This window comes from Armigeres subalbatus, chromosome 2 (assembly GCF_024139115.2).
Source record: "Armigeres subalbatus isolate Guangzhou_Male chromosome 2, GZ_Asu_2, whole genome shotgun sequence".
NCBI lineage: Eukaryota > Metazoa > Arthropoda > Insecta > Diptera > Culicidae > Armigeres > Armigeres subalbatus.
This window is the reverse complement of record NC_085140.1, coordinates 400,797,532-400,817,395: the sequence shown is the minus strand read 5'-3', so window position 1 is coordinate 400,817,395 and position 19,864 is coordinate 400,797,532. Positions and strand designations below refer to the sequence as shown.

Below are 19,864 nucleotides of genomic sequence, written 5' to 3'. Positions count from 1 at the left end.
CGAAATACGTATCTGCAAAGATAACGAAAATTAACTGGTGGAATTAAATGGACAGTACTTAATTCGTCTTAGACGGTTTAACTTTGATTACATCTGTGTACTTTCATTTGTATTCTTCATAATCTTGACTCGAAATAGGCTTTTCCTTGCTCATTTAAAGGAATCTGTCTTTTCTATAAGAGAATAGTTAGAATAATATATTTCCACAAATATGAGACAGTTCAGCTTTTCAGTTCAAGTCTCAGTACCAACATTCCCTATTGATGACAAGAAGAGTGTGTTGCATTTTAGCTCGAGCTCAAACATTTGAACTTGAAACCTTTGATATATATTGTAGAATCATGTTGATGGCAAAGTATTGAACAATACCAATTTCCAATACTAAGAATAAGAAACTTTGTGTGTGGTATCTTCTAGTCGTTTGGGACTACTCAATAATTACGCTTAAAACAGCAATAAAAATATTCAAATAAAAGTAGGGGGAAAGACGGCTTTGGCAGGTTTTGTTCTATTATTGGCAGGGGGGTTTTTGTCGACCGAATTTTATGAAATTTGGCCACAATATCCTTTGATATGCAAAGAATGTTTGGGCCAAATTTGAGCATAATCAGTCATAAAAAACCCTCTGCCAATAATAGAACAAAACCTGCCAAAGCCGTCATTCCCCCTATATAGATGACTCCGTCATTGAATAATTATGCTATGAGATCATTTCATTTTTCAGCATTCATATAATGCTTTCATTACATATGTTTTAAGTATTTTATAATTATATCGAACGTTTCAGCTTCAATTGTGAACAAAGAATACGCATTTGTAAGATTTCAGTTAGAAACAGATCAAAAAATACTATGCACATTTCAAACTAAAACGTTAAAAAAACAGTTTATCGCAACTCTTCGCAAAACAAAATAGTGATTAAAAGAAAGCTATTGCTTTTAGTTTTATAATGAGCATAGAATCATTACGGGCACTCAAGGGCGCCTATACTTTTGGAGCAGTTCAATCTCAAAATTGTTAGTATTTAAACTAATTTTGTATTCAAAGTTAACTAAAATTGAGTTCTGTCACCAATATTTGACATAGACATACTATTTAAGATTCTGACAATGCAGTCTTGAAATAATATTGGAGTTAGCGATGTAATTGAAGCCGTACGATGCTGATCTAAACGCCTTGTCAAACAGCGTTTTTACTCGAAAATCATCATTTATGTTCAATTAAAAATGACGTAACAAAGTCAAACTTCAACAGAACTACTTCAAATTTTGAATTTGAATCACGTAAGCATTCTATAAGAGACGGAGACGGAGCAACTGTACCGCGCTAATAACACACGAAAGTTCTATGAGAAGATAAACCGTTCACGTAAGGGCCACGCGCCATAGCCTGATATGTGTAAGGACATAAACGGGAACCTTCTTGAGAACGAGCATGAGGTGATCCAAAGGTGGCGACAGCACTACGAAGAACACCTGAATGGCGATGTGGCTGACGAAGATGGCGGTATGGTGATGGACCTGGGAGAACGCGGGTAGGACATAATCTTACCGGCTCCGAATCTCCAGGAAATCCAGGAGGAGATTGGCCGGCTGAAGAACAACAAAGCCCCTGGTGTTGACCAACTACCAGGAGAGCTATTGAAACACGGTGGCGAGGCACTGGCTAGAGCGCTGCACTGGGTCATTACTAAGATTTGGGAGGAGGAAGTTTTGCCGCAGGAGTGGATGTAAGGTGTCGTGTGTCCCATCTACAAAAAGGGCGATAAGCTGGATTGTAGCAACTACCGCGCAATCACATTGCTGAACGCCGCCTACAAGGTACTCTCCCAAATTTTATGTCGTCGACTAGCACAAACTGCAAGGGAGTTCGTGGGGCAGTACCAGGCGGGTTTTACGGGCGAACGCTCCACCACGGACCAGGTGTTCGCCATTCGCCAAGTACTGCAGAAATGCCGCGAATACAACGTGCCCACACATCATCTATTCATCGACTTCAAAGCCGCATATGATACAATCGATCGGGACCAGCTATGGCAGCTAATGCACGAACACGGTTTTCCGGATAAACTGACACGGTTGATCAAAGCGACGATGGATCGGGTGATGTGCGTAGTTCGAGTTTCAGGGGCATTCTCGAGTCCCTTCGAAACCCGCAGAGGGTTACGGCAAGGTGATGGTCTTTCGTGTCTGTTATTCAACATCGCTTTGGAAGGGGTAATACGAAGAGCAGGGATTGACACGAGTGGTACAATTTTCAATAAGTCCGTCCAGCTATTTGGCTTCGCCGACGACATAGATATCATGACACGTAACTTTGAGAGGATGGAGGAAGCCTACATAAGACTGAAGAGGGAAGCTAAGCGGATCGGACTAGTCATCAACACGTCGAAGACGAAGTACATGATAGGAAGAGGTTCAAGAGAAGACAATGTGAGCCACCCACCGCGAGTGGTGACGAAATCGAGGTGGTAGAAGAATTTGTGTACTTGGGCTCACTGGTGACTGCCGAAAATGACACCAGCAGAGAAATTCGGAGACGCATAGTGGCTGGAAATCGTACGTATTTTGGACTCCGCAAGACGCTCCGATCGAATAGAGTTCGCCGCCGTACCAAACTGACTATCTACAAAACGCTCCTCTACGGACACGAGACCTGGACGATGCTCGTGGAGGACCAACGCGCACATTGAGTTTTCGAAAGGAAAGTGCTGCGGACCATCTATGGTGGGATGCAGATGGCGGACGGTACGTGGAGAAGGCGAATGAACCACGAGTTGCATCAGCTGTTGGGAGAACCATCCATTGTTCACACCGCGAAAATCGGACGCCTGCGGTGTGCCGGGCATGTAGCCAGAATGTCGGACAATAACCCGGCGAAAATGGTTTTCGACAACGATCCGACGGGCACAAGAAGGCAAGGTGGATCGATCAGGTGGAAGATGACTTGCGGACCCTCCGTAGACTACGTGGTTGGCGACGTGTAGCCATGGACCGAGCCGAATGGAGAAGACTCTTATATACCGCACAGGCCACTTCGGCCTTAGTCTGAATAAATAAAATAATAAGCAGGAAACACGAATTTTGATTTTTGAAGGTTTTGGCTGCTCTCGAACCATTGTGCGTTGGCTGTACCGCTTCTCCATCATATCATTCCTTGAATGCGATCTACAGGATGTGACGGAATTTTAAACATTTTTCACGAAATTGACGTATGAACCCTTTATCCACGAGCTTGCTCTTTGCCTGGATATGTGATCTCAATGCCATGGGGGGGGGGGGGGGTTACGCCATTAGCACTGAAATGGCAACCAAAGACATATCCTGTCGTGGTGGTATCACATGTTGACTATTTTTGTTTGGAGCCGCGTCACATATCTGGCATTGACGCACTGATCTTGGAGCCTTGAATGGTAGTGCTACTTGTCGGAACAGTTTGAAGTTATAGGCAACTTTGATAAAGAATTGATAGTAGAATAAACTTAATTCATTAACAGTTTCCACTTTTACATTAGGGGGATTCAGTTAACGGCGTAGGTTGCTGTGTATCTGTTTATGGAAATGTTTCATAGGCGATTTGAAATATGTCCCTAGTGATTGAGTGTGAAACATTTCTATAATCAGATACGCAGCAACCTACGCCGTTAAGTGTATACCCCTATTATATATCTATCGAGATTGATTGTATTGACACAGCTTAAGAACATTGGCGAAACAATGACTTAGGCAAACAAAGTGATTTGACGAACGCATCCACAATAAACACAATTAATAAATTTTAATTGTGCTTAACTAAAATAGAAGATTAACACTCAATAAGCTTTTATACTTTCAATGTGGTCACATAAAGCTGACACAATAAATTGCTTAATAATTAGGATATATGACTTTTCAAACCACAGCTCCTTCCAAGGCCAAAGAAGAATGCATTGCATTATGAACATTGCTTTTGAAAACTAGAAAAACTTTGTACTGGAATTTTTGAAATTAACATTTCAACCCATCTTTACCCTACCCCATGGCAACATGATTTTCAAGTGGTCTGCAAGGACTCTTATGCCATTACCCTGTCTATTATCAGCCTTGGATTGACTTGCGCTCTTATTGCCCAACCAAATGCTGCAAAATGAAAAAAATGAAGAATGAAAAAAAGTTCTCTCAATTTGAAAATTGAAGTTAAATCAATTTAATTTTTATGTTAATGCTCTAACGCATATACGTGGATAGCAGATCAAGGTTTGTAAATTTTTGTTTTATGATTTTATTTTAATTTATATCAATTTTTTTTAACTTATCTCGTTTCAGAGAGCGAGTAATGGCGCTTTAGCCTAGGCATAACTCCCACGCACTCCCATAGATATTTAATATTTTTCAAAATAGAATTCAAAAATTTTGTTTTATTGATATCGCTTGTGTGGCTGGGATGAGGATTTATTTTGGCTTTGTTTCAACTTTGTATGCAATTAATCGTTCACCTCAGATCATCACTGATCTCACCTATGATTCATTCGCAAAAATAAAACTATATAATATTATTAATTCCTCCAATTTGTTCGAGCGCCATGTGGATATTTTTTCATTATCGATTCGAGTTAAGTATCCATAAGTCAAACCTAATACAATTTTGCTGTTGGGCTAAAACTTATACTTTTCATAGCGAAACGCTAAATATATGCATGTAAATTAGTTATGAAGATTATATTCTGTGAAACAAAATTTATATTGCTATACATAATGAAGGATATAAATCAAATTTAATAAATAAAATAATTACTATCTTTACGTGTACTGAACTCACCTTATGAGAAATGAGCGGATGAAACGCAAAGGGATGTAAGAGACAAAAACTTAGTTTTGAAAAAAATTTGTGTTTCCAATATATATATATATTTTTTTTTTTTGACAAATGGGTTACAATTTATTTCAGCCCATTTTTTTACTTGTCATAAGACGAGTTTGTATAATTCTATTTAATTCCACCACTTGATTGTATCTTGGACAGATACGTGTTTCGTCCTCAATAGTAAGGCCCTGTTCAGTGTCTCGTACTTGATTCGACTTGAAGAAAATGATCGCAGCTTATACTATTTATAATAGACGTAGGTACTATCTAGGCACATGAGCCTATTCTACTACTGTGTTTACTACTACTCGCTTGTTACGTTTATTTTTGCCTTTCTCGTATACTAAGTATACGTAAAGGCTATATGACCACTCCAAAACTAAGTTTTGATAGAAGGCTCGGAGACCCATAGTGTAATATACCAATCGACTCAGCAAGACGAATTGAGGTGCTGTCTGTTTGTGTGTATGTATGTATGTGTGTGTATGTGTGTATGTGTACAAATTTTGTAGACACACTTTTTGGAACTTAGCAATACCCGATTAACTCGCAACAAGTTGCATTCGACGGGGAATGCGGTCCCATTGTTTGCTATTGAAAATTGGCCTGATCGGACAATGCATTTCGGAATTATTGAAAAATCATTGTTTTTTCCCAAGGGTCCCCCCTTGGAAAAAAAATTTCAAAATCGAAAAAAAAATTTTTTTTTCAAGAATGTTGGGAATGCATAGTAATTAATGCAAAAACATGCAAAATGATAGAAAACATGCGATCTATCCCCCTAAAGTGTTTTTTTGACCTTTCCTATGTGATTTTTTCAGTACATTTTACGATGCACGAGAAAGGCATCATCGCCGCTAGGTGGATTAATCTGGGTTTTTTTTAAGTTTTTACGGAACAAATCAAAGCCAAAATAGAGCATTTCAACATTTAGACATAACGCTGATACAAATATGTATTTTTTATTATAACCACTAAGTGGATTAACCATGTTTCATCCAATACAATAAAAAAACATGGCTTTTCCTTTTGCTACAAAGGCTTTAAATTTAAACTTAAAGTTGATTTGCTTTCATCTTGTACCAATTGCCATTTCCATAGTTATGAATGAAAAGCTTTTCTGTTTATACTTGTCATTGCACGAATATGCACATATTTATTTTGTGTGTCAAAGTACATCTGAAAAAAATCCTACACACTTAATTCTGAAATTTACTTAGCTACAGAGGTGCTCGATTCTGCCGAGCTCGAAAAAGAAAAACTTGGTTCGTAGACCACACCGGGAATCTATCACGCCAACTTCTGATTAGCAATCGTACTCCGTGGCTCGCAGGACTAACTGGAGCTTCTTATTTACTTAGCTCGCACAACCTAATTTGAATTTCGATTGAAATTAACGCCAAGTTCATGTCAAGAAGCACTTTGTATTCTAATTCAGCATTGGCACCAACACAAACTTCGCAGTCTGTAAAGCCAGAATAGCTTCACCGGAACGGTTCAGGAAAGATTCAAAACACAAAACCAACTTCTGCCGGGAAGGAAGTTGGTACCATTTCGAAAAAGTTACTGCCTCGTATAGAATTTATGCGTCGTCGTCGTCGTCGAACCGTCTAGTAACCGTAATCTGCTGTGCTGCCGTTTTCATCGCCTCGATAAATTCCAACCGTATTTTCACATAATCCATGTCAGCGAGGCTGGCGCGAATAATGGCATGAGGGTTTATTTTTAGCCTCTAATCCAACCCCTGGTGACTAAAAATATCGAGCAAGTTTCTATGTCTGCTTCCGCCATATTGCCCCATGCCTCGGATGGCGTCTTTTCGCTTGATGTTTCTTTTATGCTGTACCCTATCTCGCATTAGATGTACCCATAATAAGCGGCACCAATTGGCAGTTAGTTTAGATATTTTGTGGATTCATTAATCATTGCTCATGATACGGTTCATATGTAGATTATACACTAATATTGCAATAACTTGCTTTCGATTAATATGAAAGTGTGAAAATTTGTAGATCTATAGTACCTTGGGTTCACCCTTGAAAAATATAGGCAAAAGTTTTTGGCCGTATTTTTGCCGTCTTATATTCGTTTTCGGATATTATTACCATAGTACAAAGATTATGAGCAGATCTTGCATTGTAGGTATTTAAAACGAAATAATCTAAATTACCTACTTAAAAATTACCCTAAAATATACTTTTTTCTTAAATTTATGCTGTAAAAATATGTTATTTTTTCTCGAAATTGAGCATACAAAATTTCGAAATAAAAAGTGGAATGGTATCCAATTTTAATCATCTTTGAGACTCTTTGATGACATTTCTTCAAAAAAAATTAGTTTTATTTAAAAAATCAAAATGTTTACTCAAATGCATGGTACGCATCGGCTAAAAGTTTAGGTTCTTTCTCTACATGGTGAGTCGATCATATGTTTGGGGTCACTTTCCTTATACAAGTTTTTTTTCAATTTTAGCCGAATTTTGTTTGAGGTACAGCTCTTAACGCTTTGCTTGGAAACTCACTTTCTGCAATTTGTATTTTGCCTGAATTTGAAATGTTTACCTAAATTGTTATATTAACCTTCCTGAAGCGCCTAAAAAAATTTCAGGTGTTCCGGGCATGTCAACCCGGATTTGAGTTGGCAGTATCTCAGGATTTATCTGCCAAATTTACATGTTTATATACCCAAAATAATTGTCTGCTTATAAATTTATCGAAACTGATTGATGATCGGCAACACTTACATTCTGTAGTCGACGGTAGATTCATCTACAGTTGACCCCTTTTATATATGCGGAAATTGCATAATAAACCGCGCGAAAACGATTCCATTAATTTTTTCTGGAAAATGTGTAAACACTATTTCACATATGATGGAAAACGCTATGCAGCCGATAGTCCTCCAGATGTTCAATGTTCACCAAATCATCCTTGAATTTTAGATTTTTAGTCAATAACGCACGGTACATTCAATACCAAATTTTCAAAACGACTATCTGCTTTTGAAACAAAGATTCAAATGTCGATTTGACGAATCTGATAGCACACGAATCACATAGCACTCTACCAAGTTTGAATTATCTTTAAGAAATACTTTAAATTTCGTTTCTAGTGGAACCTGTTTTACATTACGATTCAAAAGACATTAACCAAAGTTTACGCCAGTTTTTAAGATAGTTGCGAATCGTCAAAAGTTCCGTTCAGGTTTCGCACTGCAATGTACTTTCTTGATATTTTGTTTCATGCTATCTGACAACTTATTTTAATTGGTTGGAGTGTTATAAAATTGCACCCAATTTTTTTGGGTGGATTCACATTTTTTTAATAAGTTTGTTACGCCTTTCTGCCTTATTTTCATAGCTCGCTAAATTTCTGAATGATGGACGCGCCTTACGCTTCTGGATGTCAAGCCACGAAAATAAGTTATCTTCACGTGTTACTTGTTGGAAACGAAAAGTTTGTCTGTCATCCACAAATTAGATTATCCTTTTCAAACACTTGAAGGATACATGTGGTTGGAGATTCAAAATAGTGGACCTTTTTGGTGGAAATTGAAATATTTGGATATAACTTTGGTAAGCATTTGGAGAAATAATCATAAAGCTAACATGTGGACGTAGCACCATAAGTCCGATCTATCAAACGAGGATAGGAGCTCGTTTTAATTATACTCTCATCAAGAGCTGACGGGAGCAGTTGAACATAGTTATTAGCAGATTGCTTGGAGAATCAATCAATCAAAATGTTGACATATGTCGCTTGGCTAAATCCACTTCACCTGCCATTTATGTTAGTTTGCAAAGAAATGCGGTGAAGATAGAAAGTTGGCAATGAAATTTGATTCTCATTCATCTTTCAAATCCAATTTGAACAGGATTTAATTGAATTACATTATCATTTGGGACAAATCTTATAAATATATCCATTCAGGTGTACCGCAACCATTTTGTGGCTGCCCGAAAGTTTAAAAAATATATTTGTGTTCTTCTCGTTGGATTTTTTGTCCAAAATTATCAGATTAAAACTGGGTTGCAGAATATAAAAGTCGTCTCCACTATGCTCGGTCCATAACTGAACGTCGCCAACCACATATTTTACGGAGAGGCCGCAAAACGTCTTCCACCTGATCGATCCACCTCGCTCACTACGCACCCTGCCTCCTTGTGCCCGATATTGAGAACCATTATCATCGGGTTATTGTCCGACATTCAAAGGCCAATTTTCATAGTGTGTACGCTGGATGGTTCTCCCAACAGCTGATGTAACTAGTGGTTCCTTCGCCTCCTTCAGCACGAGATAAGCCGGCCAAGGGCCGAAAATCTCGTTAATAAAGATAAATAATAATAATAATAATAATCAGTCCGCCATCTGCACCCCACCATATATGGTACAATGCACTTTCCTTTCGAAAACTCCAAGTACGCGTTGGTTCTCCACAAGCATCGTACAGATCTCGAGCCCGTAGAGAACTACCGGTCCAATGAGCGTTTTGTAGATAGTCAGTTTGGTACGGCGGCGAACTTTATTCGATCGGAGCGTTTAGCGGAGTCCAAAATACGTACGATTTCCTGCCATTTTGCGTCTCCGAATTTCTCTGCTGGTATCATTGTCGGGGGTCACCAGTGAGCCCAAGTACACGAATTCTTCAACCATCCCGATTTCGTCGCCACCGATACAAACTCGTGGTGGGGGCTCAGGCTCATGCTGTCTTCTCTTGAATGTCTTTCTATCACTATTCAGTCTGATGTAGGCCTCCTCCATCTACTCAAAATTACGTGTTATGTCGTCGGCGAAACCAAATAGCTGGACGAACTTCGTGAAAATCTTACCACTCGTGTCGCTTCCTGACCTGCAAAACGTGAGGATTTTCAACGGGTTTTTTATTTTACTTGTGAAATTTCTTGAAAAAAAAATCCTTATTTCCACTGAAAGTTCTTTCCGATTTCCACTGGAAATTCTTCAAGAATTTCACGATTTTTTTCTTATGTACTTCTACGGCAAATTCTCTTAAATTCCATTGGGAAATTCTTTCGATTTTTCAGGGGAAATTTTTTCGACTTTCTACTGGAAATTCTTCTTACTTTTCACTAGAAAATTTTTCTTAAATTTTCTCAATTTGCACGAAAAATACTCCTGAATTCTCAAGGGTTATTCGTCTCGGGCAGGGAATGTAAAATAACAACATTGTCCTCTTTTGTAAATGTTGGGACAAACTTAACTCGCAACAAACGTTTGTCCCAAACTGCAACAGAATAGGACAATGATCGCCTTCCGCGCATTTCGAGAAGTAGTCAGTTTCGATGATGTTTTTGGTAAAATAATTATTAGTTATTAATGTTTAGAGATAAACTTAACTATCTGTTCACATGATTTGTGTTTTACGTCTAAAATATACAAGTTATCGCAGTTTGAAAAGTTCACAACAATTACCTCTCCATGTTTGTTGCAAATAAAATGGATCGCAACAATGTTTTTTTTTTTTTTTTTTTTAACTTATTTTATTTGCTAATTATCTAATACATGCATTCATCTCTTAGACTAGGTGTTCCGTGTTTTCTTAACACTATCATCCTTATTTGCTATGTTATATTTTTAGTTATTATTAATACATTTCAATTGCCTCTGGCAGTTAGAATTTTTCCTCTGGTTTAATTGAACCATGTAGGAATTACAATGTTTTCAACTTAAACTAATCTTAACCTATTGCATACTAAGAGTTCAAGGAGTTAATCGTTGCAATAGAAGGTTGCAACGACTTTTGTCTAAAATTGGAAATTATTTTGTTGGACATTTGTTGCAATGTCTCAATATTAGAAATTCTATGAAGTTCATTGGTACTATACCACGGAGGCAACTTCAGAATCATTTTCAGAATTTTATTTTGAATCCTCTGAAGTGCTTTCTTTCTGGTATTGCAGCAACTAGTCCATATTGGCACAGCATACAACATGGCAGGTCTAAAAATTTGTTTGTAAATCAAAAGTTTGTTCTTAAGACAAAGTTTTGATTTTCTGTTTATAAGTGGATATAGACACTTAATATATTTGTTACATTTGGCTTGAAGGCGTTCAATGTTATTTTTAAAAGTTTTTAAAAGTAGCAGAAGTCCTAAATATTTAGCTTCGCTAGACCAATTAATTGGAACCCCATTCATAGTGACAATATGTCTGCTAGAAGGTTTCAAATAAGAAGCTCTCGGCTTATGTGGGAAAATTATAAGCTGAGTTTTGGAAGCATTCGGGGAAATTTTCCATTTTTGCAAGTAAGTGGAGAAAATATCCAAACTTTTTGCAATCTACTACAAATGACACGAAGGCTACGCCCTTTGGCTGAGAGACCCGTGTCATCTGCAAACAAACTGCAAACTGGTGGTAAATCAGGTAAGTCAGAAGTAAAATGTTATACAATATGGGCCCCAGTATGCTGCCTTGGGGACACCAGCCCTTACAGGTAATATATCAGATTTAGTATTCTGATAGTTTACCTGCAGTGAGCGATCTGATAAATAATTTTGGATCAGTTTAATGATGTACAGAGGAAAATTAAAATTCATCAATTTTACAATCAAACCTTCATGCCAAACACTGTCAAATGCTTTCTCTATATCAAGAAGAGCAACTCCAGTCGAATATCCTTCAGATTTGTTGAGCCGAATTAAGTTCGTAACTCTTAATAACTGATGAGTGGTTGAATGCCCATGGCGAAAACCAAATTGCTCATCAGCAAAAATAGAATTGTCATTAATATGAACGATCATTCTATTTAAAATAATCTTTTCAAACAGTTTGCTTATTGAAGAAAGCAAACTGATTGGGCGATAACTAGAAGCCTCAGCTGGATTTTTGTCCGGCTTCAAAATTGGAACAACTTTGGCGTTTTTCCATTTATCTGGAAAGTATGCCAATTGAAAACATTTGTTAAATAAATTAACCAAAAGGACAAAGAGCTCTCAGGAAGTTTTTTAATAAGTATGTAGAAAATACCATCATCACCCGGGGCTTTCACTTCATCCTCACTTCATCCACATTAGTTCCCAACGAAGGGTCAAAAACATTATCTTGGTTGAGAATGTCTTCGAAGCTTCGTGTAACCTGATCCTCAATTGGACTAGTGAGACCTAGACTAAAATTATGGGCACTCTCGAACTGCTGAGCAAGTTTTTGAGCCTTTTCGCCATTTGTTAATAAAATTTTATTTCCCTCTTTAAGCGCTGGAATTGGCTTTTGAGGTTTTTTAAGAATTTTCGTTAATTTTCAAAAGGGTTTCGAACTGGGATCCAACTTCGAGACATTATTCTCAAAGTTGGTATTTCTCAGAATAGTGAAACGTTTTTTAATTTCATTTTGCAAATCTCGCCAAATAACTTTCAACGCGGGATCGCGAGTTCTTTGGTATTGCCTTCGCCTCACATTTTTAAGACGGATCAGTAGCTGAAGATCGTCGTCAATAATAATGGAGTTGAATTTAATTTCACATTTAGGAATTGCAATGCCTCTGGCTTCGACAATTAAATTTGTCAAAGATACGAGCGCATTGTCAATATCACTTTTGGTATCCAAAGGAATATTAACATCAAAATTCCTATCGATATATGTTTTATATAAATCCCAATCAGCTCTATGATAATTAAAAGTAGAGCTGATTGGATTATAAATGGCTTCTTGTGAGATTTCAAATGTCACAGGAAGGTGATCAGAGTCAAAGTCAGCATGAGTTACCAATTGGCCACACAGCTGACTTGAATCCGTTAAAACCAAATCAATTGTCGAAGGATTTCGAGTGGATGAAAACAAGTTGGGCCATTGGGATATTGAATAGTATAATATCCCGCAGAACAATCTTCAAATAAAATTTTGCCGTTGGAATTGCTTTGAGCATTATTCCATGAACAGTGTTTGGCATTGAAGTCACCAATTACGAAGAATTTTGATTTGTTGCGAGTAAGAATTTGAAGATCAGCTTTCAACAAATTCTTTTGCTGCCCATTGCATTGAAAAGGCAAATAGGCTGCAATGAAGGAAAATTGACCAAAATTTGTTTCAACAGAAACTCCCAAGGTTTCAAAAACTTTGGTTTCAAACGAAGAAAATAATTTATGTTTGATACGTCTATTAATGACAATGGCGACCCCACCACAGGCGCTGTCAAGACGATCATTTCTGTAGATAAAATAATTTGGATCTCTTTTAATGGAGAGTCCTGGTTTTAAATACGTTTCAGTTATAATGGCAGTATGCACATTATGAACTGTTAGGAAGTTGAATAATTCATCTTCCTTACCCTTTAGAGAGCGGGCATTCCAATTTAGAACTTTCACACAATTATTTGGATCCATTGAAACGGAGTCCGATAACAATTTTTTGTGTGTACTTTATACCAACCTGAACAGCTTCAGGAATGGTATTTGCTTTGAACATTGCATCAATCATGTGATGCAATTGTTCAGTTAAAAAATCAAAATCGGAAGCAGTCATGCTACCTGAATTGGCAACATGACCGTTATTTTCCGTTGGGACATGGGTATAAACCTCATTTTGAGAAGAGAAATTTTGTCTACCAGCAGCGATGTTTGCATACGTAGGTACATTGGAAAAATTGGAATTTACTGAAGTGCTTGCTACCCGTTGACGAGCGGCAAAATTTGTTTGTGAATTGTGGTGGGTATGAATTGCTCGACCGGTAACCGGTTTCGAAATTTGAGCGTTTGAAAAATTTCTACCCGTCGAATCTGGGATCCGATTGGAATTTCCCGTCATCAATTTTGCACGGGGATTCAAAACTTTTTTGCGTGAAGGGCATTCCCAGAAATTGGATTTATGATTGTCCCCACAATTTGCACATTTAAATTTATTGGAATCTTCTCTCACAGGACATGCGTCCTTGGCGTGAGAGGTTCCACCACAAATCATGCATTTAGCATCCATGTGACAATGTTTGGTTCCTGCCTGCGGAAATGTTCCCATGTAACACGGACATGGGACATAATACAGGCCTTTTCCAAACTTTTCATATTATTTAGTTCACTTTTGTTAAAATGAACTAAATAAAATTCTTGAGAAATGCCCCTCTGGGAAGTACCAGAGTGGGATTTCTTTTTCATCTTAATTACTTGGACTGGTGAAAATCCAAGTAATTTAGAAATTTCAATTTTAATTTCATCCAGTGATTTATCATCACTGGGGAGACCTTTCAAGACGACTTTGAACAATCGCTCAGTTTTGTCGTCGTATGTGAAGAATTTATGGCGCTTCTCAGTTAAATACTGAAGAAGACGTTTGCGATCGTCAAAGGTTTCCGGCAAAACGCGGCAGTCACCCTTCCTAGCAATCTGAAATGAAACCTTGATCCCCTGAAGGTTACTCAAGATTTCATTCCGAAAGCCAGAAAACTCGGCAACAGATACCACAATTGGCGGAATCCTTTGCTTTTTCGCATGAATCGAATCACCTGGGCTAGAGGTATATTCGATTTGCTCAATTTCATCATTAATCAAATCGAACTGATTGCTCAGTTCGATTGGAGAAGAATTATTTCCGATATTAGAGTTAGAAGGAATATCTGAATTCTCCAGCTTCCTTCTATTTTTCCGCGCTTTGGCAGGACGGTCTTGAAACCTTGTTTCTTTGAAGGAAGTGGAGAATTCAGAGACTCTTCATCTTGTTTTTATTAATGCTCATGGCTGAGCGTGGAGACGTGACCTTCTAAGAGGTTTTTCCCAGAACGGTGTCCCTGCAGGATTACCACCGCTTGTCGGAATTTTACTTCCGCAAACGGGTCCAACGTAAAACGAAGGCACGGGTCCTTGCAAAGATCGTAACGGGATCAGTGGGTACAAATAGCGCTAAGAAGCACCGTTGAAATTAAAATAGCTTCGGGTAGTATTAAAAACTTCCTTCCGCAAAGAGAGAAAGAACCGCACAGCACGAAAGCACGATGCGGTCTATCGCAACAATGTCTTTATCCTCTGCAGGTGAGGACAAAGAGTTATCACTATTCTCTTTTGTTGCTTGTTTTTTTTTCTGCATTTTTCAGTGACAATTACATTCCTTGGTCTCGGGTCAAATTATCCAAGGAAAATTCTTCTGCATTTCCTCTGTATTTTTTCTTAATTTCCGCGTTAATTCTTCTTAATTCTTGGTATTGCCGCAATAATTTTTTACCCTACGAATCAATATGGTCGAAACTAAGGGGTGGTAAAATTCAAGTTATATCTGAGCTCTGGTCAAATTTTCAGCAAAATTGGTTCACACGCAAACGAAATCTAGATCTCCAAAGTTGATTATTTTGTATGAAAAATGGCGAGTGGGCTTTTTATTATTCCGGTCACTGTAGACTTCCAAAACAATTGGAATAACTCTTATTATTCTTTAGACTTCAAAATTCTTGAAATAATTTATTATAAGCAACAGACGATGGCAATTATAAGTTGTCTTCAGTATTTTTTCTGAGAAGAAAAAACGTGGGAAGATTGGATCGTGAATAAATCATATCAAAACTGTTATACAATCGGGTGTAGACAAAATCAGGAGCAGACAAAATTTGAATATGTTAAAAATCGGTTTATCACATATTCATTTACAGAATGATGGTATGACAATTTCATTGCAAAGAGTTAAAAATAATTTTATTTGAAGTTAAGTTGTAAACACATAATCAATCAGAAGCATTCATTCATTTTTGAAACAATAGAATCTAAAAATATTGTACTTTTTATATTACACGTGCTACAATTTTCGAATAAAAAATCACAGTATCTTTAAAAATATTGAGAATGTAACTAACACTATTTTTAGAGCATATTCCGACTACAAGCTTTATCAGGATAAAGCTATGATAAGGAGTGTCTTGATGTCAAAGTTGTCGTTTAAAATTATATCAAGTTATAGATCTCGTTATCTAAACAGACTATAAGCATCATAACAGAATCGTTTGTTCGAGAAACTGCATGTATCCATTTTAGGGTGGCTCAAAAAACAATTTTTCAATTTTTTTGATGGGCCGCCCTCTTATTCGGTTCTATTTGATGCCCTGATGCTCTGGACAAAATTTCAGCCAAATCGGTCAACGTTTGGGCAGTGCTGAACTCGTTGGAAGTTTATATGGAAAAATGTATGCAGAAACATCCAAAAACAGTGATTTGCAGTTGGACGGCACAATTTACAATCAAGAAGCATGATACTCATTCAGTTCTTGTACAATTAAATACAGAATGTTATGCTGAAAACCGCGAGAAGATTAGAGTTTATTAGACAAAGATATTAGTATTTTACGGGAGTGTTGTAGAATTGAATTTATTTCTTTTCAAAGGTAATAGAAACGAAATTTGCTTAAACCCCACTTCAGAGAAATGCTAATAACTTAGCCGGGCAAACTCTAATCTTCTCGCGGTTTTCTGCATAACATTCTGTATTAAATTCTTCAAAATCTGAATGAGTATCATGCTTCTTGATCGTAAATTTTGCCGTCTAACTGCAAATCACTGTTTTTGGATGTTTCTGCATACATTTTTCCATATAAACTTCTAACGAGTTTAGCACCGCCCAAACGTTGACCGATTTGGCTGAAATTTTGTCCAGAGCATCAAGGTATCAAATAGAGCCGAATAAGAGGGCGGCCCATCAAAAAATTGAAAAAAGTTTTTCCCATACTAATTTGAGCCACCCATTCACTATTATTTTGGATTCCATTTACAAAATTTCGAGAAAACAAAAACCTGTTTTTGAACAAATTGGCACCGATTTTTTCGGTTTCTTATATACAGATCAATAGTTTTTGGCAAAATTAAACACCCTGGGGCACTTCCAGTTTGAAAACTGTAAGAAGTACTCCATAAATGCTATTCAAAGGGAGTGTACATATGCAGTTTCTCAAACAAACGGTTCAATTACTTTCATCACTTTTTAGAGAACCAAGAATGTTTAAATGTATGTAGAAAGCATTTTTGACAAACTACATCCTATTTAAATTACTATTCGGGCCTGTTTCACCATCTTCGGATAATAGTAAAGAAGGAATTGTAAACTTTCCCTGAAAACCACATCTGCTCATTATTAATGAAATTAATTCATTTAACGTTTAACAGACAAAATTAGCTCAAATCTTATTCACGGTTGCATATGAGAAACTAGAGGCAGATAAAAGTGGATTACGCTGGTAGTTTACTTTGATGTACATGTAGTCTCACAAAGGTTTTTTAAATTCACCATCCATCGGATTTTTTTAATTTGCGGTGGCTGGCTGTTGGAATAATATTTCAAGGCTTTAACTATGTCCAAGAAATTTGAATTGAACAAGAGTTATTAAAAATATTAATCTAAAAATTCAAGATAAATAAACGCAATTGAAAAACGCTCACTTTTATGAACATTGAAATTTTTCCTCCTCGCTTTAATGGAGCATTTCTGTGCGTGACTTCCTTCAATCTGTATTTGTATTGATATTCTATTGGGATTTCACTAGCTACGAATTCACATTTTCTAATATTCATGGAAAAATACGTGACAACAGAATACGCAGCTATGCCTACTCAGATTTCTATTTAATTGTGCTCATGAAATGAGTTAGTTTATGATACCTGATGTTCTGGCTACAGCTTGTATGGTCGTTTTCAATACAAAACAACGGGAGAGCAACGTCAAATGCAACTTGTTACAATACATCGGGTAAGGATGAATTCCCGTAAAATGAGAGAGTTTTTGAAACGCATTTTGCATATCAACCAATATATTTATCAAACTTCTGAGCCTAGAGTCTGATGTGGCCTATTTTTAATAGAAAACAATGAAACAGAATTACCCGACCTATACAACTTAATACAAATAAATAGGTTAAGAACAAGTGTCTTAAGCACAAGTGAGTTTTTGGAATACATTTTATGAATGAAAAATCAGTCTCCAAGCCTTCTATAAAAAGTTTGTTTTTTTTTTGTAAAAGTATATTGGCCAAAAATTCCGAGCCCCAATTTCCAAAAAGCAACAAGGGGAGTATACGAGAAAGGCAAACATAATATTTTGGCCATAACTTCCAAGCCCGTAATGCGATCCGGCCGATTTTCAATCGATCCCAGTCGATCCCAGTCCCATTCGCATCCCAGTCGAATGCAACTTGTTGAAAGCAAAACAATTAAGGATAAGTGCGAAAAAGATAAGCTAAACTTTTTTCCGCGTTTTTGGTTAAAAAAAGAGTTGTGGCCAACTTGTTGTGAGCAAATCGGTTAAGTTCCCAAAAAGTAAGCTAGACTTTTTTGCGCACAGACATCACTTCAATTCGTCGAACTGAGTCGATTGGTATATAACACTATGGGTCTCAGGGCCTTCTATAAAAAGTTTGGTTTTGGAGCGAATATATAGCCTTTACTTGTACTTAGTACGAGAAAGGCAAAAATACTAATAAAATGTGAGAAAACTCATTACCGTTATCCAAGGTTTCCACTATTCTCTGACATACACTCTTTCAACGACAAATGTTGATTAAATTTTGTGTTTGTAAATGGGTCCTTCCTTAGTCGTGCGTAAGAACCGCGGCTACAAAGCAAAAACATGATGAAGGTACATAGGTTCAATTTCCGGTTCTGTCTAGGGAATTTTCCGGGGAAATTTTCTCAACTTTCCTGGGCATAAATGTATCATCGTGTTAACCTTATGATATACAATGCGACATGACGCAAATTTGGAAATTTGCTTAGGAACCTTGTAGTCAATAACTGTGGAAGTGCTAAATGAACACTAAGTTACAAGACAAAAATGTCACAGTGGGGGAGTCTTGACAATAAGAAGAATAATGTATAAATAATCAACTTTATAAGAAACTATATGAATGTACTCTTTTTATAACCATTGACCCTGTTCTATGTTATGTGAGCTAAGGCAATTTTCGTTACATATCAGTTAAGACGAGCCATTCAGTTTGATTAATGAAACTCGTTTCCAAGACGGTACAGCAACAGGAAATGGATCAAGAACTTTCAACATGAATAATTAATAATTGATCGATTACATTGCCATTCCGTATTTCATTGTATAGTGATGATTGACAGCTCTTTATGTAAACTTTGACCTTAAAAGGATTCTTTCACGCAAGAAGTAAAACTGACTAAATTTTCCTTGTTGTATATCGACTTGAAATGATTTTAAATGATGCATTAAATTTAAATGGAAAATTATTTAAATCTAGAAAGCAATATGAAAAATATACTTCCATGAAGCAAACTTACCTGTTCAACCAAAATGTGTTTCTTGTACACGGCACTTTAAGTTGAATTATTGCAGATAATGTTAAATAATCAGTAATACAATTTCACTTGTTAGAACATCGCCAGTTTTGCCGCCCTAGAACAGTAAATTATCCCGAAACAGCCACTCTTACTTTCTCACTGAGGCAGCACACTAGACGATTGAGCGGGGAAATTTCCCTAAGCGAAGGAGTATTGATTATTTTTCTCATTATAGGCACACGCCACACGATATTGCACGACCGACGACAGGTTTTCTTCCGATGAATAATCGGCAAATTTCTCAACTCAGACACAAGCGAGACCGACAATGTCGTCCACATTCGCACCGGAAGTTGATTTCACGGCAGACTTACATTCAAATGCGATTTCCTTCACCCCCTGTAGAGTCACCAAATGTTGTTCCTTTGTTCCACCGTGATGCACTCGTCGATGTTTCTACCATCAGAACTAGATAAAACACACTGCCAGGTGGTTCGCCCAGCTATGTTTTTGTAGCATTAAGACATCACCCGAAGACGACCAACTGGATTCGAGTTCTCTCCAGCCAGCACTAGTAGTCGAATCGTCATCGCAGTCCGAGCTCTCCCACTAGCTCTCACTCGCGAATCTCACGGCTTACACGGAACCTGGTCCTTCTAAGCCCTCCAATCCTGATTACGTAACCCAGTTTCCAAATCACCGGAAATGCACTCGGATGCACACAGCCATCCTGCCATCTAACACGGCCGGATCACGGCGGCTTTACTTTTTGATTGCACCATTAGGAATCATCGAGACACGGCCGGTCGG

The 19,864-nt window shown here is 37.3% G+C and overlaps 1 protein-coding gene across 16 annotated transcripts in view; it reads right to left on the bottom strand.

Annotated features, from left to right (window-relative positions):
• LOC134213289 (adenylate cyclase type 3) overlaps positions 1-19,864 on the bottom strand; it is a 149,327-nt gene that overhangs the window by 128,559 nt on the left and 904 nt on the right. For 7 of the 16 annotated variants that reach the window (XM_062692200.1, XM_062692198.1, XM_062692201.1 and 4 more), the window contains exon 2: positions 19,055-19,252. The exons of 7 other annotated variants lie outside the window; for them this stretch is intronic. The gene's annotated coding sequence lies outside the window, so the exon portion shown is untranslated. Of the gene's footprint in view, positions 1-19,054; positions 19,253-19,428; positions 19,446-19,864 lie in introns of those variants that run through there. 2 more of the 16 variants (XM_062692214.1, XM_062692211.1) reach the window with 2 other exon arrangements.